The sequence below is a fragment of the Rhinoderma darwinii genome, unplaced genomic scaffold, assembly GCF_050947455.1.
Source record: "Rhinoderma darwinii isolate aRhiDar2 unplaced genomic scaffold, aRhiDar2.hap1 Scaffold_742, whole genome shotgun sequence".
In the NCBI taxonomy this organism is placed as follows: Eukaryota; Metazoa; Chordata; class Amphibia; order Anura; family Rhinodermatidae; genus Rhinoderma; species Rhinoderma darwinii.
The window spans coordinates 34,043-59,307 of NW_027464304.1; the positions used below are offsets into that span (position 1 = coordinate 34,043).

At 47.7% G+C, this 25,265-nt stretch overlaps 17 non-coding genes across 17 annotated transcripts; all 17 read right to left on the reverse strand.

Moving 5' to 3' along the window:
- Window positions 1–438: 438 nt before the first annotated feature.
- On the reverse strand, window positions 439–629 carry LOC142730197 (U2 spliceosomal RNA). The gene has a single exon (XR_012878849.1). It is a non-coding gene; the product is annotated as a U2 spliceosomal RNA (small nuclear RNA).
- Window positions 630–1,937: 1,308 nt separating this feature from the next.
- On the reverse strand, window positions 1,938–2,128 carry LOC142730209 (U2 spliceosomal RNA). Its single transcript, XR_012878860.1, has one exon. It is a non-coding gene; the product is annotated as a U2 spliceosomal RNA (small nuclear RNA).
- A 1,337-nt stretch (window positions 2,129–3,465) lies between these two features.
- On the reverse strand, window positions 3,466–3,656 carry LOC142730222 (U2 spliceosomal RNA). Its single transcript, XR_012878871.1, has one exon. It is a non-coding gene; the product is annotated as a U2 spliceosomal RNA (small nuclear RNA).
- Window positions 3,657–4,932: 1,276 nt separating this feature from the next.
- Window positions 4,933–5,123, reverse strand: LOC142730234 (U2 spliceosomal RNA). The gene has a single exon (XR_012878882.1). It is a non-coding gene; the product is annotated as a U2 spliceosomal RNA (small nuclear RNA).
- Window positions 5,124–6,427: 1,304 nt separating this feature from the next.
- LOC142730245 (U2 spliceosomal RNA) lies at window positions 6,428–6,618 on the reverse strand. Its single transcript, XR_012878888.1, has one exon. It is a non-coding gene; the product is annotated as a U2 spliceosomal RNA (small nuclear RNA).
- Window positions 6,619–7,895: 1,277 nt separating this feature from the next.
- LOC142730246 (U2 spliceosomal RNA) lies at window positions 7,896–8,086 on the reverse strand. The gene has a single exon (XR_012878889.1). It is a non-coding gene; the product is annotated as a U2 spliceosomal RNA (small nuclear RNA).
- Window positions 8,087–9,370: 1,284 nt separating this feature from the next.
- Window positions 9,371–9,561, reverse strand: LOC142730247 (U2 spliceosomal RNA). Its single transcript, XR_012878890.1, has one exon. It is a non-coding gene; the product is annotated as a U2 spliceosomal RNA (small nuclear RNA).
- Window positions 9,562–10,865: 1,304 nt separating this feature from the next.
- LOC142730249 (U2 spliceosomal RNA) lies at window positions 10,866–11,056 on the reverse strand. The gene has a single exon (XR_012878892.1). It is a non-coding gene; the product is annotated as a U2 spliceosomal RNA (small nuclear RNA).
- A 1,276-nt stretch (window positions 11,057–12,332) lies between these two features.
- LOC142730250 (U2 spliceosomal RNA) lies at window positions 12,333–12,523 on the reverse strand. The gene has a single exon (XR_012878893.1). It is a non-coding gene; the product is annotated as a U2 spliceosomal RNA (small nuclear RNA).
- Window positions 12,524–13,827: 1,304 nt separating this feature from the next.
- Window positions 13,828–14,018, reverse strand: LOC142730251 (U2 spliceosomal RNA). Its single transcript, XR_012878894.1, has one exon. It is a non-coding gene; the product is annotated as a U2 spliceosomal RNA (small nuclear RNA).
- Window positions 14,019–15,298: 1,280 nt separating this feature from the next.
- LOC142730235 (U2 spliceosomal RNA) lies at window positions 15,299–15,489 on the reverse strand. The gene has a single exon (XR_012878883.1). It is a non-coding gene; the product is annotated as a U2 spliceosomal RNA (small nuclear RNA).
- A 1,279-nt stretch (window positions 15,490–16,768) lies between these two features.
- On the reverse strand, window positions 16,769–16,959 carry LOC142730253 (U2 spliceosomal RNA). Its single transcript, XR_012878895.1, has one exon. It is a non-coding gene; the product is annotated as a U2 spliceosomal RNA (small nuclear RNA).
- Window positions 16,960–18,247: 1,288 nt separating this feature from the next.
- Window positions 18,248–18,438, reverse strand: LOC142730254 (U2 spliceosomal RNA). Its single transcript, XR_012878896.1, has one exon. It is a non-coding gene; the product is annotated as a U2 spliceosomal RNA (small nuclear RNA).
- A 1,288-nt stretch (window positions 18,439–19,726) lies between these two features.
- LOC142730255 (U2 spliceosomal RNA) lies at window positions 19,727–19,917 on the reverse strand. The gene has a single exon (XR_012878897.1). It is a non-coding gene; the product is annotated as a U2 spliceosomal RNA (small nuclear RNA).
- Window positions 19,918–21,193: 1,276 nt separating this feature from the next.
- On the reverse strand, window positions 21,194–21,384 carry LOC142730256 (U2 spliceosomal RNA). Its single transcript, XR_012878898.1, has one exon. It is a non-coding gene; the product is annotated as a U2 spliceosomal RNA (small nuclear RNA).
- A 1,288-nt stretch (window positions 21,385–22,672) lies between these two features.
- LOC142730257 (U2 spliceosomal RNA) lies at window positions 22,673–22,863 on the reverse strand. The gene has a single exon (XR_012878899.1). It is a non-coding gene; the product is annotated as a U2 spliceosomal RNA (small nuclear RNA).
- Window positions 22,864–24,164: 1,301 nt separating this feature from the next.
- LOC142730258 (U2 spliceosomal RNA) lies at window positions 24,165–24,355 on the reverse strand. Its single transcript, XR_012878900.1, has one exon. It is a non-coding gene; the product is annotated as a U2 spliceosomal RNA (small nuclear RNA).
- Between the last annotated feature and the right edge of the window lie 910 nt (window positions 24,356–25,265).

Sequence of the window (25,265 nt, forward strand, 5' to 3'; positions counted from 1 at the left end):
GTGGCGGGCAGGCGAGCGGGCGGGCTGCTTTATTGGCTGTTTGCTGTTCCCCTACTCCACTCCACTATTTGACTGTTGTGCTGCATCAATCAATCAATCAATCAATCAATCAATCAATCAATCAATCAATCAATCAATCAGTGGCTGGCTCAGGTGCAGCTCTTTAACTTACCTAAAAGGGAGGGCGGAGAGAAGACAAGGAAGGTGAATGAGGTGTTCCAATGTGAAATGCCGGAAACACAGAAACACAGACGACACACAACAAGAGGTGGCAATCTATTCATTAATTGCATTTAATCAATGAGCTCATTATCACTCATGCATTGTCCAACAGGTGTTGAAATAATGGGATTAAAAGGGGAGATCCCTTCAGAAAGACAGAAACAATAGCAAAGACAAAAAACACTTTTGGAATCTGCTTTTAGTCAACACATAAGGAAAGGGTGCACCGGTCCTGGAAATACTGCAATACCAGGTCAATGCGTGGAGTGGACAGAGCAAGCTCTATTTCCATCTCCCTGTTCTAAAAATCCATTTAATATATGGTCCCCAGATAGGGGACGTATCAGATATTAAACTGATAAGAACAGATACTACACTTGATCTTAGCCAAAAGGCCGAGAAGCGATAACCCGAACGGGCCGCGCGTTGCCCGAGCCTGCCCGATACTGCTGTTCAGCCCTTGCAGCGATTCAGCCTACTTCTAGGCAATTCCATGGGGCCCTGCAGGCTCACACACTCACAGCTACACGGGAGGTGAATAAAGGCCGGAGAGGAAGCCAGACAGGATTTGCTTCTTTTGCTTGCACCACAATGCAGTGCTGAAAGAGGAGGAATCTACATAAAAACGCCTTCCTGGCAACGCCCAAATGCCCTGCTGCCATGCAGATAAACACTGGCAGCGGCAGCAAGTGCATGCCCACAGCCACCCCTTGTTCCTTCACACCTTGTATCAGCTGTAATCCAGTCCAGTCCAGTGCTGCCTGCTGAGCAGCACTGACCAACACTGCCTGGGCCCAGGCTTTTATCTCTGAGGCCCCATTATGATGTCAGAAAGCTGGCTCTGGAATCCTGAGGGCTCCACTATGACACGTGCAAAGTTCCGTCTGAACTTTATATAAGACGGTGAGGCTCAGTCAGTCACTCAGTGTTGCCTGAGAGGGCAACACTGCAACAGCCGGCCGCCAGGCTGTCTTTTTTTTGCACAGCTAGTTGCCTCCAGGAGGCCACAAGAGGGAGACAAGGGACTGCAAAATGGAAAATAGGCATCCACCAACTTTACAGACAACTTCTCCTTGCTCCTACAACCTCCATCCTTGCACAGTTTGTTATTCTTCTAGGTAACATAGTAACAAATCCAAATTGCTGCTCTCTTTGTAGGCAAGCAAGGCTTTGTTGCAACTGCAATTCTTACTTCTTCTTGAAATGTAGGGACGACAGTACATTCCATCACATCCATCTAGTGTACACAGGTAGGTCCATTGTGGCGGGCAGGCGAGCGGGCGGGCTGCTTTATTGGCTGTTTGCTGTTCCCCTACTCCACTCCACTATTTGACTGTTGTGCTGCATCAATCAATCAATCAATCAATCAATCAATCAATCAATCAATCAATCAATCAATCAATCAATCAATCAATCAGTGGCTGGCTCAGGTGCAGCTCTTTAACTTACCTAAAAGGGAGGGCGGAGAGAAGACAAGGAAGGTGAATGAGGTGTTCCAATGTGAAATGCCGGAAACACAGAAACACAGACGACACACAACAAGAGGTGGCAATCTATTCATTAATTGCATTTAATCAATGAGCTCATTATCACTCATGCATTGTCCAACAGGTGTTGAAATAATGGGATTAAAAGGGGAGATCCCTTCAGAAAGACAGAAACAATAGCAAAGACAAAAAACACTTTTGGAATCTGCTTTTAGTCAACACATAAGGAAAGGGTGCACCGGTCCTGGAAATACTGCAATACCAGGTCAATGCGTGGAGTGGACAGAGCAAGCTCTATTTCCATCTCCCTGTTCTAAAAATCCATTTAATATATGGTCCCCAGATAGGGGACGTATCAGATATTAAACTGATAAGAACAGATACTACACTTGATCTTAGCCAAAAGGCCGAGAAGCGATAACCCGAACGGGCCGCGCGTTGCCCGAGCCTGCCCGATACTGCTGTTCAGCCCTTGCAGCGATTCAGCCTACTTCTAGGCAATTCCATGGGGCCCTGCAGGCTCACACACTCACAGCTACACGGGAGGTGAATAAAGGCCGGAGAGGAAGCCAGACAGGATTTGCTTCTTTTGCTTGCACCACAATGCAGTGCTGAAAGAGGAGGAATCTACATAAAAACGCCTTCCTGGCAACGCCCAAATGCCCTGCTGCCATGCAGATAAACACTGGCAGCGGCAGCAAGTGCATGCCCACAGCCACCCCTTGTTCCTTCACACCTTGTATCAGCTGTAATCCAGTCCAGTCCAGTGCTGCCTGCTGAGCAGCACTGACCAACACTGCCTGGGCCCAGGCTTTTATCTCTGAGGCCCCATTATGATGTCAGAAAGCTGGCTCTGGAATCCTGAGGGCTCCACTATGACACGTGCAAAGTTCCGTCTGAACTTTATATAAGACGGTGAGGCTCAGTCAGTCACTCAGTGTTGCCTGAGAGGGCAACACTGCAACAGCCGGCCGCCAGGCTGTCTTTTTTTTGCACAGCTAGTTGCCTCCAGGAGGCCACAAGAGGGAGACAAGGGACTGCAAAATGGAAAATAGGCATCCACCAACTTTACAGACAACTTCTCCTTGCTCCTACAACCTCCATCCTTGCACAGTTTGTTATTCTTCTAGGTAACATAGTAACAAATCCAAATTGCTGCTCTCTTTGTAGGCAAGCAAGGCTTTGTTGCAACTGCAATTCTTACTTCTTCTTGAAATGTAGGGACGACAGTACATTCCATCACATCCATCTAGTGTACACAGGTAGGTCCATTGTGGCGGGCAGGCGAGCGGGCGGGCTGCTTTATTGGCTGTTTGCTGTTCCCCTACTCCACTCCACTATTTGACTGTTGTGCTGCATCAATCAATCAATCAATCAATCAATCAATCAATCAATCAATCAATCAAATCAATCAATCAATCAATCAATCAATCAATCAATCAATCAATCAATCAATCAGTGGCTGGCTCAGGTGCAGCTCTTTAACTTACCTAAAAGGGAGGGCGGAGAGAAGACAAGGAAGGTGAATGAGGTGTTCCAATGTGAAATGCCGGAAACACAGAAACACAGACGACACACAACAAGAGGTGGCAATCTATTCATTAATTGCATTTAATCAATGAGCTCATTATCACTCATGCATTGTCCAACAGGTGTTGAAATAATGGGATTAAAAGGGGAGATCCCTTCAGAAAGACAGAAACAATAGCAAAGACAAAAAACACTTTTGGAATCTGCTTTTAGTCAACACATAAGGAAAGGGTGCACCGGTCCTGGAAATACTGCAATACCAGGTCAATGCGTGGAGTGGACAGAGCAAGCTCTATTTCCATCTCCCTGTTCTAAAAATCCATTTAATATATGGTCCCCAGATAGGGGACGTATCAGATATTAAACTGATAAGAACAGATACTACACTTGATCTTAGCCAAAAGGCCGAGAAGCGATAACCCGAACGGGCCGCGCGTTGCCCGAGCCTGCCCGATACTGCTGTTCAGCCCTTGCAGCGATTCAGCCTACTTCTAGGCAATTCCATGGGGCCCTGCAGGCTCACACACTCACAGCTACACGGGAGGTGAATAAAGGCCGGAGAGGAAGCCAGACAGGATTTGCTTCTTTTGCTTGCACCACAATGCAGTGCTGAAAGAGGAGGAATCTACATAAAAACGCCTTCCTGGCAACGCCCAAATGCCCTGCTGCCATGCAGATAAACACTGGCAGCGGCAGCAAGTGCATGCCCACAGCCACCCCTTGTTCCTTCACACCTTGTATCAGCTGTAATCCAGTCCAGTCCAGTGCTGCCTGCTGAGCAGCACTGACCAACACTGCCTGGGCCCAGGCTTTTATCTCTGAGGCCCCATTATGATGTCAGAAAGCTGGCTCTGGAATCCTGAGGGCTCCACTATGACACGTGCAAAGTTCCGTCTGAACTTTATATAAGACGGTGAGGCTCAGTCAGTCACTCAGTGTTGCCTGAGAGGGCAACACTGCAACAGCCGGCCGCCAGGCTGTCTTTTTTTTGCACAGCTAGTTGCCTCCAGGAGGCCACAAGAGGGAGACAAGGGACTGCAAAATGGAAAATAGGCATCCACCAACTTTACAGACAACTTCTCCTTGCTCCTACAACCTCCATCCTTGCACAGTTTGTTATTCTTCTAGGTAACATAGTAACAAATCCAAATTGCTGCTCTCTTTGTAGGCAAGCAAGGCTTTGTTGCAACTGCAATTCTTACTTCTTCTTGAAATGTAGGGACGACAGTACATTCCATCACATCCATCTAGTGTACACAGGTAGGTCCATTGTGGCGGGCAGGCGAGCGGGCGGGCTGCTTTATTGGCTGTTTGCTGTTCCCCTACTCCACTCCACTATTTGACTGTTGTGCTGCATCAATCAATCAATCAATCAATCAATCAATCAATCAATCAGTGGCTGGCTCAGGTGCAGCTCTTTAACTTACCTAAAAGGGAGGGCGGAGAGAAGACAAGGAAGGTGAATGAGGTGTTCCAATGTGAAATGCCGGAAACACAGAAACACAGACGACACACAACAAGAGGTGGCAATCTATTCATTAATTGCATTTAATCAATGAGCTCATTATCACTCATGCATTGTCCAACAGGTGTTGAAATAATGGGATTAAAAGGGGAGATCCCTTCAGAAAGACAGAAACAATAGCAAAGACAAAAAACACTTTTGGAATCTGCTTTTAGTCAACACATAAGGAAAGGGTGCACCGGTCCTGGAAATACTGCAATACCAGGTCAATGCGTGGAGTGGACAGAGCAAGCTCTATTTCCATCTCCCTGTTCTAAAAATCCATTTAATATATGGTCCCCAGATAGGGGACGTATCAGATATTAAACTGATAAGAACAGATACTACACTTGATCTTAGCCAAAAGGCCGAGAAGCGATAACCCGAACGGGCCGCGCGTTGCCCGAGCCTGCCCGATACTGCTGTTCAGCCCTTGCAGCGATTCAGCCTACTTCTAGGCAATTCCATGGGGCCCTGCAGGCTCACACACTCACAGCTACACGGCAGGTGAATAAAGGCCGGAGAGGAAGCCAGACAGGATTTGCTTCTTTTGCTTGCACCACAATGCAGTGCTGAAAGAGGAGGAATCTACATAAAAACGCCTTCCTGGCAACGCCCAAATGCCCTGCTGCCATGCAGATAAACACTGGCAGCGGCAGCAAGTGCATGCCCACAGCCACCCCTTGTTCCTTCACACCTTGTATCAGCTGTAATCCAGTCCAGTCCAGTGCTGCCTGCTGAGCAGCACTGACCAACACTGCCTGGGCCCAGGCTTTTATCTCTGAGGCCCCATTATGATGTCAGAAAGCTGGCTCTGGAATCCTGAGGGCTCCACTATGACACGTGCAAAGTTCCGTCTGAACTTTATATAAGACGGTGAGGCTCAGTCAGTCACTCAGTGTTGCCTGAGAGGGCAACACTGCAACAGCCGGCCGCCAGGCTGTCTTTTTTTTGCACAGCTAGTTGCCTCCAGGAGGCCACAAGAGGGAGACAAGGGACTGCAAAATGGAAAATAGGCATCCACCAACTTTACAGACAACTTCTCCTTGCTCCTACAACCTCCATCCTTGCACAGTTTGTTATTCTTCTAGGTAACATAGTAACAAATCCAAATTGCTGCTCTCTTTGTAGGCAAGCAAGGCTTTGTTGCAACTGCAATTCTTACTTCTTCTTGAAATGTAGGGACGACAGTACATTCCATCACATCCATCTAGTGTACACAGGTAGGTCCATTGTGGCGGGCAGGCGAGCGGGCGGGCTGCTTTATTGGCTGTTTGCTGTTCCCCTACTCCACTCCACTATTTGACTGTTGTGCTGCATCAATCAATCAATCAATCAATCAATCAATCAATCAATCAATCAATCAATCAATCAATCAATCAATCAGTGGCTGGCTCAGGTGCAGCTCTTTAACTTACCTAAAAGGGAGGGCGGAGAGAAGACAAGGAAGGTGAATGAGGTGTTCCAATGTGAAATGCCGGAAACACAGAAACAGAGACGACACACAACAAGAGGTGGCAATCTATTCATTAATTGCATTTAATCAATGAGCTCATTATCACTCATGCATTGTCCAACAGGTGTTGAAATAATGGGATTAAAAGGGGAGATCCCTTCAGAAAGACAGAAACAATAGCAAAGACAAAAAACACTTTTGGAATCTGCTTTTAGTCAACACATAAGGAAAGGGTGCACCGGTCCTGGAAATACTGCAATACCAGGTCAATGCGTGGAGTGGACAGAGCAAGCTCTATTTCCATCTCCCTGTTCTAAAAATCCATTTAATATATGGTCCCCAGATAGGGGACGTATCAGATATTAAACTGATAAGAACAGATACTACACTTGATCTTAGCCAAAAGGCCGAGAAGCGATAACCCGAACGGGCCGCGCGTTGCCCGAGCCTGCCCGATACTGCTGTTCAGCCCTTGCAGCGATTCAGCCTACTTCTAGGCAATTCCATGGGGCCCTGCAGGCTCACACACTCACAGCTACACGGGAGGTGAATAAAGGCCGGAGAGGAAGCCAGACAGGATTTGCTTCTTTTGCTTGCACCACAATGCAGTGCTGAAAGAGGAGGAATCTACATAAAAACGCCTTCCTGGCAACGCCCAAATGCCCTGCTGCCATGCAGATAAACACTGGCAGCGGCAGCAAGTGCATGCCCACAGCCACCCCTTGTTCCTTCACACCTTGTATCAGCTGTAATCCAGTCCAGTCCAGTGCTGCCTGCTGAGCAGCACTGACCAACACTGCCTGGGCCCAGGCTTTTATCTCTGAGGCCCCATTATGATGTCAGAAAGCTGGCTCTGGAATCCTGAGGGCTCCACTATGACACGTGCAAAGTTCCGTCTGAACTTTATATAAGACGGTGAGGCTCAGTCAGTCACTCAGTGTTGCCTGAGAGGGCAACACTGCAACAGCCGGCCGCCAGGCTGTCTTTTTTTTGCACAGCTAGTTGCCTCCAGGAGGCCACAAGAGGGAGACAAGGGACTGCAAAATGGAAAATAGGCATCCACCAACTTTACAGACAACTTCTCCTTGCTCCTACAACCTCCATCCTTGCACAGTTTGTTATTCTTCTAGGTAACATAGTAACAAATCCAAATTGCTGCTCTCTTTGTTAGGCAAGCAAGGCTTTGTTGCAACTGCAATTCTTACTTCTTCTTGAAATGTAGGGACGACAGTACATTCCATCACATCCATCTAGTGTACACAGGTAGGTCCATTGTGGCGGGCAGGCGAGCGGGCGGGCTGCTTTATTGGCTGTTTGCTGTTCCCCTACTCCACTCCACTATTTGACTGTTGTGCTGCATCAATCAATCAATCAATCAATCAATCAATCAATCAATCAGTGGCTGGCTCAGGTGCAGCTCTTTAACTTACCTAAAAGGGAGGGCGGAGAGAAGACAAGGAAGGTGAATGAGGTGTTCCAATGTGAAATGCCGGAAACACAGAAACACAGACGACACACAACAAGAGGTGGCAATCTATTCATTAATTGCATTTAATCAATGAGCTCATTATCACTCATGCATTGTCCAACAGGTGTTGAAATAATGGGATTAAAAGGGGAGATCCCTTCAGAAAGACAGAAACAATAGCAAAGACAAAAAACACTTTTGGAATCTGCTTTTAGTCAACACATAAGGAAAGGGTGCACCGGTCCTGGAAATACTGCAATACCAGGTCAATGCGTGGAGTGGACAGAGCAAGCTCTATTTCCATCTCCCTGTTCTAAAAATCCATTTAATATATGGTCCCCAGATAGGGGACGTATCAGATATTAAACTGATAAGAACAGATACTACACTTGATCTTAGCCAAAAGGCCGAGAAGCGATAACCCGAACGGGCCGCGCGTTGCCCGAGCCTGCCCGATACTGCTGTTCAGCCCTTGCAGCGATTCAGCCTACTTCTAGGCAATTCCATGGGGCCCTGCAGGCTCACACACTCACAGCTACACGGGAGGTGAATAAAGGCCGGAGAGGAAGCCAGACAGGATTTGCTTCTTTTGCTTGCACCACAATGCAATGCTGAAAGAGGAGGAATCTACATAAAAACGCCTTCCTGGCAACGCCCAAATGCCCTGCTGCCATGCAGATAAACACTGGCAGCGGCAGCAAGTGCATGCCCACAGCCACCCCTTGTTCCTTCACACCTTGTATCAGCTGTAATCCAGTCCAGTCCAGTGCTGCCTGCTGAGCAGCACTGACCAACACTGCCTGGGCCCAGGCTTTTATCTCTGAGGCCCCATTATGATGTCAGAAAGCTGGCTCTGGAATCCTGAGGGCTCCACTATGACACGTGCAAAGTTCCGTCTGAACTTTATATAAGACGGTGAGGCTCAGTCAGTCACTCAGTGTTGCCTGAGAGGGCAACACTGCAACAGCCGGCCGCCAGGCTGTCTTTTTTTTGCACAGCTAGTTGCCTCCAGGAGGCCACAAGAGGGAGACAAGGGACTGCAAAATGGAAAATAGGCATCCACCAACTTTACAGACAACTTCTCCTTGCTCCTACAACCTCCATCCTTGCACAGTTTGTTATTCTTCTAGGTAACATAGTAACAAATCCAAATTGCTGCTCTCTTTGTAGGCAAGCAAGGCTTTGTTGCAACTGCAATTCTTACTTCTTCTTGAAATGTAGGGACGACAGTACATTCCATCACATCCATCTAGTGTACACAGGTAGGTCCATTGTGGCGGGCAGGCGAGCGGGCGGGCTGCTTTATTGGCTGTTTGCTGTTCCCCTACTCCACTCCACTATTTGACTGTTGTGCTGCATCAATCAATCAATCAATCAATCAATCAATCAATCAATCAATCAATCAGTGGCTGGCTCAGGTGCAGCTCTTTAACTTACCTAAAAGGGAGGGCGGAGAGAAGACAAGGAAGGTGAATGAGGTGTTCCAATGTGAAATGCCGGAAACACAGAAACACAGACGACACACAACAAGAGGTGGCAATCTATTCATTAATTGCATTTAATCAATGAGCTCATTATCACTCATGCATTGTCCAACAGGTGTTGAAATAATGGGATTAAAAGGGGAGATCCCTTCAGAAAGACAGAAACAATAGCAAAGACAAAAAACACTTTTGGAATCTGCTTTTAGTCAACACATAAGGAAAGGGTGCACCGGTCCTGGAAATACTGCAATACCAGGTCAATGCGTGGAGTGGACAGAGCAAGCTCTATTTCCATCTCCCTGTTCTAAAAATCCATTTAATATATGGTCCCCAGATAGGGGACGTATCAGATATTAAACTGATAAGAACAGATACTACACTTGATCTTAGCCAAAAGGCCGAGAAGCGATAACCCGAACGGGCCGCGCGTTGCCCGAGCCTGCCCGATACTGCTGTTCAGCCCTTGCAGCGATTCAGCCTACTTCTAGGCAATTCCATGGGGCCCTGCAGGCTCACACACTCACAGCTACACGGGAGGTGAATAAAGGCCGGAGAGGAAGCCAGACAGGATTTGCTTCTTTTGCTTGCACCACAATGCAGTGCTGAAAGAGGAGGAATCTACATAAAAACGCCTTCCTGGCAACGCCCAAATGCCCTGCTGCCATGCAGATAAACACTGGCAGCGGCAGCAAGTGCATGCCCACAGCCACCCCTTGTTCCTTCACACCTTGTATCAGCTGTAATCCAGTCCAGTCCAGTGCTGCCTGCTGAGCAGCACTGACCAACACTGCCTGGGCCCAGGCTTTTATCTCTGAGGCCCCATTATGATGTCAGAAAGCTGGCTCTGGAATCCTGAGGGCTCCACTATGACACGTGCAAAGTTCCGTCTGAACTTTATATAAGACGGTGAGGCTCAGTCAGTCACTCAGTGTTGCCTGAGAGGGCAACACTGCAACAGCCGGCCGCCAGGCTGTCTTTTTTTTGCACAGCTAGTTGCCTCCAGGAGGCCACAAGAGGGAGACAAGGGACTGCAAAATGGAAAATAGGCATCCACCAACTTTACAGACAACTTCTCCTTGCTCCTACAACCTCCATCCTTGCACAGTTTGTTATTCTTCTAGGTAACATAGTAACAAATCCAAATTGCTGCTCTCTTTGTAGGCAAGCAAGGCTTTGTTGCAACTGCAATTCTTACTTCTTCTTGAAATGTAGGGACGACAGTACATTCCATCACATCCATCTAGTGTACACAGGTAGGTCCATTGTGGCGGGCAGGCGAGCGGGCGGGCTGCTTTATTGGCTGTTTGCTGTTCCCCTACTCCACTCCACTATTTGACTGTTGTGCTGCATCAATCAATCAATCAATCAATCAATCAATCAATCAATCAATCAATCAATCAATCAATCAATCAATCAGTGGCTGGCTCAGGTGCAGCTCTTTAACTTACCTAAAAGGGAGGGCGGAGAGAAGACAAGGAAGGTGAATGAGGTGTTCCAATGTGAAATGCCGGAAACACAGAAACACAGACGACACACAACAAGAGGTGGCAATCTATTCATTAATTGCATTTAATCAATGAGCTCATTATCACTCATGCATTGTCCAACAGGTGTTGAAATAATGGGATTAAAAGGGGAGATCCCTTCAGAAAGACAGAAACAATAGCAAAGACAAAAAACACTTTTGGAATCTGCTTTTAGTCAACACATAAGGAAAGGGTGCACCGGTCCTGGAAATACTGCAATACCAGGTCAATGCGTGGAGTGGACAGAGCAAGCTCTATTTCCATCTCCCTGTTCTAAAAATCCATTTAATATATGGTCCCCAGATAGGGGACGTATCAGATATTAAACTGATAAGAACAGATACTACACTTGATCTTAGCCAAAAGGCCGAGAAGCGATAACCCGAACGGGCCGCGCGTTGCCCGAGCCTGCCCGATACTGCTGTTCAGCCCTTGCAGCGATTCAGCCTACTTCTAGGCAATTCCATGGGGCCCTGCAGGCTCACACACTCACAGCTACACGGGAGGTGAATAAAGGCCGGAGAGGAAGCCAGACAGGATTTGCTTCTTTTGCTTGCACCACAATGCAGTGCTGAAAGAGGAGGAATCTACATAAAAACGCCTTCCTGGCAACGCCCAAATGCCCTGCTGCCATGCAGATAAACACTGGCAGCGGCAGCAAGTGCATGCCCACAGCCACCCCTTGTTCCTTCACACCTTGTATCAGCTGTAATCCAGTCCAGTCCAGTGCTGCCTGCTGAGCAGCACTGACCAACACTGCCTGGGCCCAGGCTTTTATCTCTGAGGCCCCATTATGATGTCAGAAAGCTGGCTCTGGAATCCTGAGGGCTCCACTATGACACGTGCAAAGTTCCGTCTGAACTTTATATAAGACGGTGAGGCTCAGTCAGTCACTCAGTGTTGCCTGAGAGGGCAACACTGCAACAGCCGGCCGCCAGGCTGTCTTTTTTTTGCACAGCTAGTTGCCTCCAGGAGGCCACAAGAGGGAGACAAGGGACTGCAAAATGGAAAATAGGCATCCACCAACTTTACAGACAACTTCTCCTTGCTCCTACAACCTCCATCCTTGCACAGTTTGTTATTCTTCTAGGTAACATAGTAACAAATCCAAATTGCTGCTCTCTTTGTAGGCAAGCAAGGCTTTGTTGCAACTGCAATTCTTACTTCTTCTTGAAATGTAGGGACGACAGTACATTCCATCACATCCATCTAGTGTACACAGGTAGGTCCATTGTGGCGGGCAGGCGAGCGGGCGGGCTGCTTTATTGGCTGTTTGCTGTTCCCCTACTCCACTCCACTATTTGACTGTTGTGCTGCATCAATCAATCAATCAATCAATCAATCAATCAATCAATCAGTGGCTGGCTCAGGTGCAGCTCTTTAACTTACCTAAAAGGGAGGGCGGAGAGAAGACAAGGAAGGTGAATGAGGTGTTCCAATGTGAAATGCCGGAAACACAGAAACACAGACGACACACAACAAGAGGTGGCAATCTATTCATTAATTGCATTTAATCAATGAGCTCATTATCACTCATGCATTGTCCAACAGGTGTTGAAATAATGGGATTAAAAGGGGAGATCCCTTCAGAAAGACAGAAACAATAGCAAAGACAAAAAACACTTTTGGAATCTGCTTTTAGTCAACACATAAGGAAAGGGTGCACCGGTCCTGGAAATACTGCAATACCAGGTCAATGCGTGGAGTGGACAGAGCAAGCTCTATTTCCATCTCCCTGTTCTAAAAATCCATTTAATATATGGTCCCCAGATAGGGGACGTATCAGATATTAAACTGATAAGAACAGATACTACACTTGATCTTAGCCAAAAGGCCGAGAAGCGATAACCCGAACGGGCCGCGCGTTGCCCGAGCCTGCCCGATACTGCTGTTCAGCCCTTGCAGCGATTCAGCCTACTTCTAGGCAATTCCATGGGGCCCTGCAGGCTCACACACTCACAGCTACACGGGAGGTGAATAAAGGCCGGAGAGGAAGCCAGACAGGATTTGCTTCTTTTGCTTGCACCACAATGCAATGCTGAAAGAGGAGGAATCTACATAAAAACGCCTTCCTGGCAACGCCCAAATGCCCTGCTGCCATGCAGATAAACACTGGCAGCGGCAGCAAGTGCATGCCCACAGCCACCCCTTGTTCCTTCACACCTTGTATCAGCTGTAATCCAGTCCAGTCCAGTGCTGCCTGCTGAGCAGCACTGACCAACACTGCCTGGGCCCAGGCTTTTATCTCTGAGGCCCCAATATGATGTCAGAAAGCTGGCTCTGGAATCCTGAGGGCTCCACTATGACACGTGCAAAGTTCCGTCTGAACTTTATATAAGACGGTGAGGCTCAGTCAGTCACTCAGTGTTGCCTGAGAGGGCAACACTGCAACAGCCGGCCGCCAGGCTGTCTTTTTTTTGCACAGCTAGTTGCCTCCAGGAGGCCACAAGAGGGAGACAAGGGACTGCAAAATGGAAAATAGGCATCCACCAACTTTACAGACAACTTCTCCTTGCTCCTACAACCTCCATCCTTGCACAGTTTGTTATTCTTCTAGGTAACATAGTAACAAATCCAAATTGCTGCTCTCTTTGTAGGCAAGCAAGGCTTTGTTGCAACTGCAATTCTTACTTCTTCTTGAAATGTAGGGACGACAGTACATTCCATCACATCCATCTAGTGTACACAGGTAGGTCCATTGTGGCGGGCAGGCGAGCGGGCGGGCTGCTTTATTGGCTGTTTGCTGTTCCCCTACTCCACTCCACTATTTGACTGTTGTGCTGCATCAATCAATCAATCAATCAATCAATCAATCAATCAATCAATCAATCAATCAATCAATCAATCAATCAGTGGCTGGCTCAGGTGCAGCTCTTTAACTTACCTAAAAGGGAGGGCGGAGAGAAGACAAGGAAGGTGAATGAGGTGTTCCAATGTGAAATGCCGGAAACACAGAAACACAGACGACACACAACAAGAGGTGGCAATCTATTCATTAATTGCATTTAATCAATGAGCTCATTATCACTCATGCATTGTCCAACAGGTGTTGAAATAATGGGATTAAAAGGGGAGATCCCTTCAGAAAGACAGAAACAATAGCAAAGACAAAAAACACTTTTGGAATCTGCTTTTAGTCAACACATAAGGAAAGGGTGCACCGGTCCTGGAAATACTGCAATACCAGGTCAATGCGTGGAGTGGACAGAGCAAGCTCTATTTCCATCTCCCTGTTCTAAAAATCCATTTAATATATGGTCCCCAGATAGGGGACGTATCAGATATTAAACTGATAAGAACAGATACTACACTTGATCTTAGCCAAAAGGCCGAGAAGCGATAACCCGAACGGGCCGCGCGTTGCCCGAGCCTGCCCGATACTGCTGTTCAGCCCTTGCAGCGATTCAGCCTACTTCTAGGCAATTCCATGGGGCCCTGCAGGCTCACACACTCACAGCTACACGGGAGGTGAATAAAGGCCGGAGAGGAAGCCAGACAGGATTTGCTTCTTTTGCTTGCACCACAATGCAGTGCTGAAAGAGGAGGAATCTACATAAAAACGCCTTCCTGGCAACGCCCAAATGCCCTGCTGCCATGCAGATAAACACTGGCAGCGGCAGCAAGTGCATGCCCACAGCCACCCCTTGTTCCTTCACACCTTGTATCAGCTGTAATCCAGTCCAGTCCAGTGCTGCCTGCTGAGCAGCACTGACCAACACTGCCTGGGCCCAGGCTTTTATCTCTGAGGCCCCATTATGATGTCAGAAAGCTGGCTCTGGAATCCTGAGGGCTCCACTATGACACGTGCAAAGTTCCGTCTGAACTTTATATAAGACGGTGAGGCTCAGTCAGTCACTCAGTGTTGCCTGAGAGGGCAACACTGCAACAGCCGGCCGCCAGGCTGTCTTTTTTTTGCACAGCTAGTTGCCTCCAGGAGGCCACAAGAGGGAGACAAGGGACTGCAAAATGGAAAATAGGCATCCACCAACTTTACAGACAACTTCTCCTTGCTCCTACAACCTCCATCCTTGCACAGTTTGTTATTCTTCTAGGTAACATAGTAACAAATCCAAATTGCTGCTCTCTTTGTAGGCAAGCAAGGCTTTGTTGCAACTGCAATTCTTACTTCTTCTTGAAATGTAGGGACGACAGTACATTCCATCACATCCATCTAGTGTACACAGGTAGGTCCATTGTGGCGGGCAGGCGAGCGGGCGGGCTGCTTTATTGGCTGTTTGCTGTTCCCCTACTCCACTCCACTATTTGACTGTTGTGCTGCATCAATCAATCAATCAATCAATCAATCAATCAATCAATCAATCAGTGGCTGGCTCAGGTGCAGCTCTTTAACTTACCTAAAAGGGAGGGCGGAGAGAAGACAAGGAAGGTGAATGAGGTGTTCCAATGTGAAATGCCGGAAACACAGAAACACAGACGACACACAACAAGAGGTGGCAATCTATTCATTAATTGCATTTAATCAATGAGCTCATTATCACTCATGCATTGTCCAACAGGTGTTGAAATAATGGGATTAAAAGGGGAGATCCCTTCAGAAAGACAGAAACAATAGCAAAGACAAAAAACACTTTTGGAATCTGCTTTTAGTCAACACATAAGGAAAGGGTGCACCGGTCCTGGAAATACTGCAATACCAGGTCAATGCGTGGAGTGGACAGAACAAGCTCTATTTCCATCTCCCTGTTCTAAAAATCCATTTAATATATGGTCCCCAGATAGGGGACGTATCAGATATTAAACTGATAAGAACAGATACTACACTTGATCTTAGCCAAAAGGCCGAGAAGCGATAACCCGAACGGGCCGCGCGTTGCCCGAGCCTGCCCGATACTGCTGTTCAGCCCTTGCAGCGATTCAGCCTACTTCTAGGCAATTCCATGGGGCCCTGCAGGCTCACACACTCACAGCTACACGGGAGGTGAATAAAGGCCGGAGAGGAAGCCAGACAGGATTTGCTTCTTTTGCTTGCACCACAATGCAGTGCTGAAAGAGGAGGAATCTACATAAAAACGCCTTCCTGGCAACGCCCAAATGCCCTGCTGCCATGCAGATAAACACTGGCAGCGGCAGCAAGTGCATGCCCACAGCCACCCCTTGTTCCTTCACACCTTGTATCAGCTGTAATCCAGTCCAGTCCAGTGCTGCCTGCTGAGCAGCACTGACCAACACTGCCTGGGCCCAGGCTTTTATCTCTGAGGCCCCATTATGATGTCAGAAAGCTGGCTCTGGAATCCTGAGGGCTCCACTATGACACGTGCAAAGTTCCGTCTGAACTTTATATAAGACGGTGAGGCTCAGTCAGTCACTCAGTGTTGCCTGAGAGGGCAACACTGCAACAGCCGGCCGCCAGGCTGTCTTTTTTTTGCACAGCTAGTTGCCTCCAGGAGGCCACAAGAGGGAGACAAGGGACTGCAAAATGGAAAATAGGCATCCACCAACTTTACAGACAACTTCTCCTTGCTCCTACAACCTCCATCCTTGCACAGTTTGTTATTCTTCTAGGTAACATAGTAACAAATCCAAATTGCTGCTCTCTTTGTAGGCAAGCAAGGCTTTGTTGCAACTGCAATTCTTACTTCTTCTTGAAATGTAGGGACGACAGTACATTCCATCACATCCATCTAGTGTACACAGGTAGGTCCATTGTGGCGGGCAGGCGAGCGGGCGGGCTGCTTTATTGGCTGTTTGCTGTTCCCCTACTCCACTATTTGACTGTTGTGCTGCATCAATCAATCAATCAATCAATCAATCAATCAATCAATCAATCAATCAGTGGCTGGCTCAGGTGCAGCTCTTTAACTTACCTAAAAGGGAGGGCGGAGAGAAGACAAGGAAGGTGAATGAGGTGTTCCAATGTGAAATGCCGGAAACACAGAAACACAGACGACACACAACAAGAGGTGGCAATCTATTCATTAATTGCATTTAATCAATGAGCTCATTATCACTCATGCATTGTCCAACAGGTGTTGAAATAATGGGATTAAAAGGGGAGATCCCTTCAGAAAGACAGAAACAATAGCAAAGACAAAAAACACTTTTGGAATCTGCTTTTAGTCAACACATAAGGAAAGGGTGCACCGGTCCTGGAAATACTGCAATACCAGGTCAATGCGTGGAGTGGACAGAGCAAGCTCTATTTCCATCTCCCTGTTCTAAAAATCCATTTAATATATGGTCCCCAGATAGGGGACGTATCAGATATTAAACTGATAAGAACAGATACTACACTTGATCTTAGCCAAAAGGCCGAGAAGCGATAACCCGAACGGGCCGCGCGTTGCCCGAGCCTGCCCGATACTGCTGTTCAGCCCTTGCAGCGATTCAGCCTACTTCTAGGCAATTCCATGGGGCCCTGCAGGCTCACACACTCACAGCTACACGGGAGGTGAATAAAGGCCGGAGAGGAAGCCAGACAGGATTTGCTTCTTTTGCTTGCACCACAATGCAGTGCTGAAAGAGGAGGAATCTACATAAAAACGCCTTCCTGGCAACGCCCAAATGCCCTGCTGCCATGCAGATAAACACTGGCAGCGGCAGCAAGTGCATGCCCACAGCCACCCCTTGTTCCTTCACACCTTGTATCAGCTGTAATCCAGTCCAGTCCAGTGCTGCCTGCTGAGCAGCACTGACCAACACTGCCTGGGCCCAGGCTTTTATCTCTGAGGCCCCATTATGATGTCAGAAAGCTGGCTCTGGAATCCTGAGGGCTCCACTATGACACGTGCAAAGTTCCGTCTGAACTTTATATAAGACGGTGAGGCTCAGTCAGTCACTCAGTGTTGCCTGAGAGGGCAACACTGCAACAGCCGGCCGCCAGGCTGTCTTTTTTTTGCACAGCTAGTTGCCTCCAGGAGGCCACAAGAGGGAGACAAGGGACTGCAAAATGGAAAATAGGCATCCACCAACTTTACAGACAACTTCTCCTTGCTCCTACAACCTCCATCCTTGCACAGTTTGTTATTCTTCTAGGTAACATAGTAACAAATCCAAATTGCTGCTCTCTTTGTAGGCAAGCAAGGCTTTGTTGCAACTGCAATTCTTACTTCTTCTTGAAATGTAGGGACGACAGTACATTCCATCACATCCATCTAGTGTACACAGGTAGGTCCATTGTGGCGGGCAGGCGAGCGGGCGGGCTGCTTTATTGGCTGTTTGCTGTTCCCCTACTCCACTCCACTATTTGACTGTTGTGCTGCATCAATCAATCAATCAATCAATCAATCAATCAATCAATCAATCAATCAATCAGTGGCTGGCTCAGGTGCAGCTCTTTAACTTACCTAAAAGGGAGGGCGGAGAGAAGACAAGGAAGGTGAATGAGGTGTTCCAATGTGAAATGCCGGAAACACAGAAACACAGACGACACACAACAAGAGGTGGCAATCTATTCATTAATTGCATTTAATCAATGAGCTCATTATCACTCATGCATTGTCCAACAGGTGTTGAAATAATGGGATTAAAAGGGGAGATCCCTTCAGAAAGACAGAAACAATAGCAAAGACAAAAAACACTTTTGGAATCTGCTTTTAGTCAACACATAAGGAAAGGGTGCACCGGTCCTGGAAATACTGCAATACCAGGTCAATGCGTGGAGTGGACAGAGCAAGCTCTATTTCCATCTCCCTGTTCTAAAAATCCATTTAATATATGGTCCCCAGATAGGGGACGTATCAGATATTAAACTGATAAGAACAGATACTACACTTGATCTTAGCCAAAAGGCCGAGAAGCGATAACCCGAACGGGCCGCGCGTTGCCCGAGCCTGCCCGATACTGCTGTTCAGCCCTTGCAGCGATTCAGCCTACTTCTAGGCAATTCCATGGGGCCCTGCAGGCTCACACACTCACAGCTACACGGGAGGTGAATAAAGGCCGGAGAGGAAGCCAGACAGGATTTGCTTCTTTTGCTTGCACCACAATGCAGTGCTGAAAGAGGAGGAATCTACATAAAAACGCCTTCCTGGCAACGCCCAAATGCCCTGCTGCCATGCAGATAAACACTGGCAGCGGCAGCAAGTGCATGCCCACAGCCACCCCTTGTTCCTTCACACCTTGTATCAGCTGTAATCCAGTCCAGTCCAGTGCTGCCTGCTGAGCAGCACTGACCAACACTGCCTGGGCCCAGGCTTTTATCTCTGAGGCCCCATTATGATGTCAGAAAGCTGGCTCTGGAATCCTGAGGGCTCCACTATGACACGTGCAAAGTTCCGTCTGAACTTTATATAAGACGGTGAGGCTCAGTCAGTCACTCAGTGTTGCCTGAGAGGGCAACACTGCAACAGCCGGCCGCCAGGCTGTCTTTTTTTTGCACAGCTAGTTGCCTCCAGGAGGCCACAAGAGGGAGACAAGGGACTGCAAAATGGAAAATAGGCATCCACCAACTTTACAGACAACTTCTCCTTGCTCCTACAACCTCCATCCTTGCACAGTTTGTTATTCTTCTAGGTAACATAGTAACAAATCCAAATTGCTGCTCTCTTTGTAGGCAAGCAAGGCTTTGTTGCAACTGCAATTCTTACTTCTTCTTGAAATGTAGGGACGACAGTACATTCCATCACATCCATCTAGTGTACACAGGTAGGTCCATTGTGGCGGGCAGGCGAGCGGGCGGGCTGCTTTATTGGCTGTTTGCTGTTCCCCTACTCCACTCCACTATTTGACTGTTGTGCTGCATCAATCAATCAATCAATCAATCAATCAATCAATCAATCAATCAATCAATCAGTGGCTGGCTCAGGTGCAGCTCTTTAACTTACCTAAAAGGGAGGGCGGAGAGAAGACAAGGAAGGTGAATGAGGTGTTCCAATGTGAAATGCCGGAAACACAGAAACACAGACGACACACAACAAGAGGTGGCAATCTATTCATTAATTGCATTTAATCAATGAGCTCATTATCACTCATGCATTGTCCAACAGGTGTTGAAATAATGGGATTAAAAGGGGAGATCCCTTCAGAAAGACAGAAACAATAGCAAAGACAAAAAACACTTTTGGAATCTGCTTTTAGTCAACACATAAGGAAAGGGTGCACCGGTCCTGGAAATACTGCAATACCAGGTCAATGCGTGGAGTGGACAGAGCAAGCTCTATTTCCATCTCCCTGTTCTAAAAATCCATTTAATATATGGTCCCCAGATAGGGGACGTATCAGATATTAAACTGATAAGAACAGATACTACACTTGATCTTAGCCAAAAGGCCGAGAAGCGATAACCCGAACGGGCCGCGCGTTGCCCGAGCCTGCCCGATACTGCTGTTCAGCCCTTGCAGCGATTCAGCCTACTTCTAGGCAATTCCATGGGGCCCTGCAGGCTCACACACTCACAGCTACACGGGAGGTGAATAAAGGCCGGAGAGGAAGCCAGACAGGATTTGCTTCTTTTGCTTGCACCACAATGCAGTGCTGAAAGAGGAGGAATCTACATAAAAACGCCTTCCTGGCAACGCCCAAATGCCCTGCTGCCATGCAGATAAACACTGGCAGCGGCAGCAAGTGCATGCCCACAGCCACCCCTTGTTCCTTCACACCTTGTATCAGCTGTAATCCAGTCCAGTCCAGTGCTGCCTGCTGAGCAGCACTGACCAACACTGCCTGGGCCCAGGCTTTTATCTCTGAGGCCCCATTATGATGTCAGAAAGCTGGCTCTGGAATCCTGAGGGCTCCACTATGACACGTGCAAAGTTCCGTCTGAACTTTATATAAGACGGTGAGGCTCAGTCAGTCACTCAGTGTTGCCTGAGAGGGCAACACTGCAACAGCCGGCCGCCAGGCTGTCTTTTTTTTGCACAGCTAGTTGCCTCCAGGAGGCCACAAGAGGGAGACAAGGGACTGCAAAATGGAAAATAGGCATCCACCAACTTTACAGACAACTTCTCCTTGCTCCTACAACCTCCATCCTTGCACAGTTTGTTATTCTTCTAGGTAACATAGTAACAAATCCAAATTGCTGCTCTCTTTGTAGGCAAGCAAGGCTTTGTTGCAACTGCAATTCTTACTTCTTCTTGAAATGTAGGGACGACAGTACATTCCATCACATCCATCTAGTGTACACAGGTAGGTCCATTGTGGCGGGCAGGCGAGCGGGCGGGCTGCTTTATTGGCTGTTTGCTGTTCCCCTACTCCACTCCACTATTTGACTGTTGTGCTGCATCAATCAATCAATCAATCAATCAATCAATCAATCAATCAGTGGCTGGCTCAGGTGCAGCTCTTTAACTTACCTAAAAGGGAGGGCGGAGAGAAGACAAGGAAGGTGAATGAGGTGTTCCAATGTGAAATGCCGGAAACACAGAAACACAGACGACACACAACAAGAGGTGGCAATCTATTCATTAATTGCATTTAATCAATGAGCTCATTATCACTCATGCATTGTCCAACAGGTGTTGAAATAATGGGATTAAAAGGGGAGATCCCTTCAGAAAGACAGAAACAATAGCAAAGACAAAAAACACTTTTGGAATCTGCTTTTAGTCAACACATAAGGAAAGGGTGCACCGGTCCTGGAAATACTGCAATACCAGGTCAATGCGTGGAGTGGACAGAGCAAGCTCTATTTCCATCTCCCTGTTCTAAAAATCCATTTAATATATGGTCCCCAGATAGGGGACGTATCAGATATTAAACTGATAAGAACAGATACTACACTTGATCTTAGCCAAAAGGCCGAGAAGCGATAACCCGAACGGGCCGCGCGTTGCCCGAGCCTGCCCGATACTGCTGTTCAGCCCTTGCAGCGATTCAGCCTACTTCTAGGCAATTCCATGGGGCCCTGCAGGCTCACACACTCACAGCTACACGGGAGGTGAATAAAGGCCGGAGAGGAAGCCAGACAGGATTTGCTTCTTTTGCTTGCACCACAATGCAGTGCTGAAAGAGGAGGAATCTACATAAAAACGCCTTCCTGGCAACGCCCAAATGCCCTGCTGCCATGCAGATAAACACTGGCAGCGGCAGCAAGTGCATGCCCACAGCCACCCCTTGTTCCTTCACACCTTGTATCAGCTGTAATCCAGTCCAGTCCAGTGCTGCCTGCTGAGCAGCACTGACCAACACTGCCTGGGCCCAGGCTTTTATCTCTGAGGCCCCATTATGATGTCAGAAAGCTGGCTCTGGAATCCTGAGGGCTCCACTATGACACGTGCAAAGTTCCGTCTGAACTTTATATAAGACGGTGAGGCTCAGTCAGTCACTCAGTGTTGCCTGAGAGGGCAACACTGCAACAGCCGGCCGCCAGGCTGTCTTTTTTTTGCACAGCTAGTTGCCTCCAGGAGGCCACAAGAGGGAGACAAGGGACTGCAAAATGGAAAATAGGCATCCACCAACTTTACAGACAACTTCTCCTTGCTCCTACAACCTCCATCCTTGCACAGTTTGTTATTCTTCTAGGTAACATAGTAACAAATCCAAATTGCTGCTCTCTTTGTAGGCAAGCAAGGCTTTGTTGCAACTGCAATTCTTACTTCTTCTTGAAATGTAGGGACGACAGTACATTCCATCACATCCATCTAGTGTACACAGGTAGGTCCATTGTGGCGGGCAGGCGAGCGGGCGGGCTGCTTTATTGGCTGTTTGCTGTTCCCCTACTCCACTCCACTATTTGACTGTTGTGCTGCATCAATCAATCAATCAATCAATCAATCAATCAATCAATCAATCAATCAATCAGTGGCTGGCTCAGGTGCAGCTCTTTAACTTACCTAAAAGGGAGGGCGGAGAGAAGACAAGGAAGGTGAATGAGGTGTTCCAATGTGAAATGCCGGAAACACAGAAACACAGACGACACACAACAAGAGGTGGCAATCTATTCATTAATTGCATTTAATCAATGAGCTCATTATCACTCATGCATTGTCCAACAGGTGTTGAAATAATGGGATTAAAAGGGGAGATCCCTTCAGAAAGACAGAAACAATAGCAAAGACAAAAAACACTTTTGGAATCTGCTTTTAGTCAACACATAAGGAAAGGGTGCACCGGTCCTGGAAATACTGCAATACCAGGTCAATGCGTGGAGTGGACAGAGCAAGCTCTATTTCCATCTCCCTGTTCTAAAAATCCATTTAATATATGGTCCCCAGATAGGGGACGTATCAGATATTAAACTGATAAGAACAGATACTACACTTGATCTTAGCCAAAAGGCCGAGAAGCGATAACCCGAACGGGCCGCGCGTTGCCCGAGCCTGCCCGATACTGCTGTTCAGCCCTTGCAGCGATTCAGCCTACTTCTAGGCAATTCCATGGGGCCCTGCAGGCTCACACACTCACAGCTACACGGGAGGTGAATAAAGGCCGGAGAGGAAGCCAGACAGGATTTGCTTCTTTTGCTTGCACCACAATGCAGTGCTGAAAGAGGAGGAATCTACATAAAAACGCCTTCCTGGCAACGCCCAAATGCCCTGCTGCCATGCAGATAAACACTGGCAGCGGCAGCAAGTGCATGCCCACAGCCACCCCTTGTTCCTTCACACCTTGTATCAGCTGTAATCCAGTCCAGTCCAGTGCTGCCTGCTGAGCAGCACTGACCAACACTGCCTGGGCCCAGGCTTTTATCTCTGAGGCCCCATTATGATGTCAGAAAGCTGGCTCTGGAATCCTGAGGGCTTCCACTATGACACGTGCAAAGTTCCGTCTGAACTTTATATAAGACGGTGAGGCTCAGTCAGTCACTCAGTGTTGCCTGAGAGGGCAACACTGCAACAGCCGGCCGCCAGGCTGTCTTTTTTTTGCACAGCTAGTTGCCTCCAGGAGGCCACAAGAGGGAGACAAGGGACTGCAAAATGGAAAATAGGCATCCACCAACTTTACAGACAACTTCTCCTTGCTCCTACAACCTCCATCCTTGCACAGTTTGTTATTCTTCTAGGTAACATAGTAACAAATCCAAATTGCTGCTCTCTTTGTAGGCAAGCAAGGCTTTGTTGCAACTGCAATTCTTACTTCTTCTTGAAATGTAGGGACGACAGTACATTCCATCACATCCATCTAGTGTACACAGGTAGGTCCATTGTGGCGGGCAGGCGAGCGGGCGGGCTGCTTTATTGGCTGTTTGCTGTTCCCCTACTCCACTCCACTATTTGACTGTTGTGCTGCATCAATCAATCAATCAATTAATCAATCAATCAATCAATCAATCAATCAATCAATCAATCAATCAGTGGCTGGCTCAGGTGCAGCTCTTTAACTTACCTAAAAGGGAGGGCGGAGAGAAGACAAGGAAGGTGAATGAGGTGTTCCAATGTGAAATGCCGGAAACACAGAAACACAGACGACACACAACAAGAGGTGGCAATCTATTCATTAATTGCATTTAATCAATGAGCTCATTATCACTCATGCATTGTCCAACAGGTGTTGAAATAATGGGATTAAAAGGGGAGATCCCTTCAGAAAGACAGAAACAATAGCAAAGACAAAAAACACTTTTGGAATCTGCTTTTAGTCAACACATAAGGAAAGGGTGCACCGGTCCTGGAAATACTGCAATACCAGGTCAATGCGTGGAGTGGACAGAGCAAGCTCTATTTCCATCTCCCTGTTCTAAAAATCCATTTAATATATGGTCCCCAGATAGGGGACGTATCAGATATTAAACTGATAAGAACAGATACTACACTTGATCTTAGCCAAAAGGCCGAGAAGCGATAACCCGAACGGGCCGCGCGTTGCCCGAGCCTGCCCGATACTGCTGTTCAGCCCTTGCAGCGATTCAGCCTACTTCTAGGCAATTCCATGGGGCCCTGCAGGCTCACACACTCACAGCTACACGGGAGGTGAATAAAGGCCGGAGAGGAAGCCAGACAGGATTTGCTTCTTTTGCTTGCACCACAATGCAGTGCTGAAAGAGGAGGAATCTACATAAAAACGCCTTCCTGGCAACGCCCAAATGCCATGCTGCCATGCAGATAAACACTGGCAGCGGCAGCAAGTGCATGCCCACAGCCACCCCTTGTTCCTTCACACCTTGTATCAGCTGTAATCCAGTCCAGTCCAGTGCTGCCTGCTGAGCAGCACTGACCAACACTGCCTGGGCCCAGGCTTTTATCTCTGAGGCCCCATTATGATGTCAGAAAGCTGGCTCTGGAATCCTGAGGGCTCCACTATGACACGTGCAAAGTTCCGTCTGAACTTTATATAAGACGGTGAGGCTCAGTCAGTCACTCAGTGTTGCCTGAGAGGGCAACACTGCAACAGCCGGCCGCCAGGCTGTCTTTTTTTTGCACAGCTAGTTGCCTCCAGGAGGCCACAAGAGGGAGACAAGGGACTGCAAAATGGAAAATAGGCATCCACCAACTTTACAGACAACTTCTCCTTGCTCCTACAACCTCCATCCTTGCACAGTTTGTTATTCTTCTAGGTAACATAGTAACAAATCCAAATTGCTGCTCTCTTTGTAGGCAAGCAAGGCTTTGTTGCAACTGCAATTCTTACTTCTTCTTGAAATGTAGGGACGACAGTACATTCCATCACATCCATCTAGTGTACACAGGTAGGTCCATTGTGGCGGGCAGGCGAGCGGGCGGGCTGCTTTATTGGCTGTTTGCTGTTCCCCTACT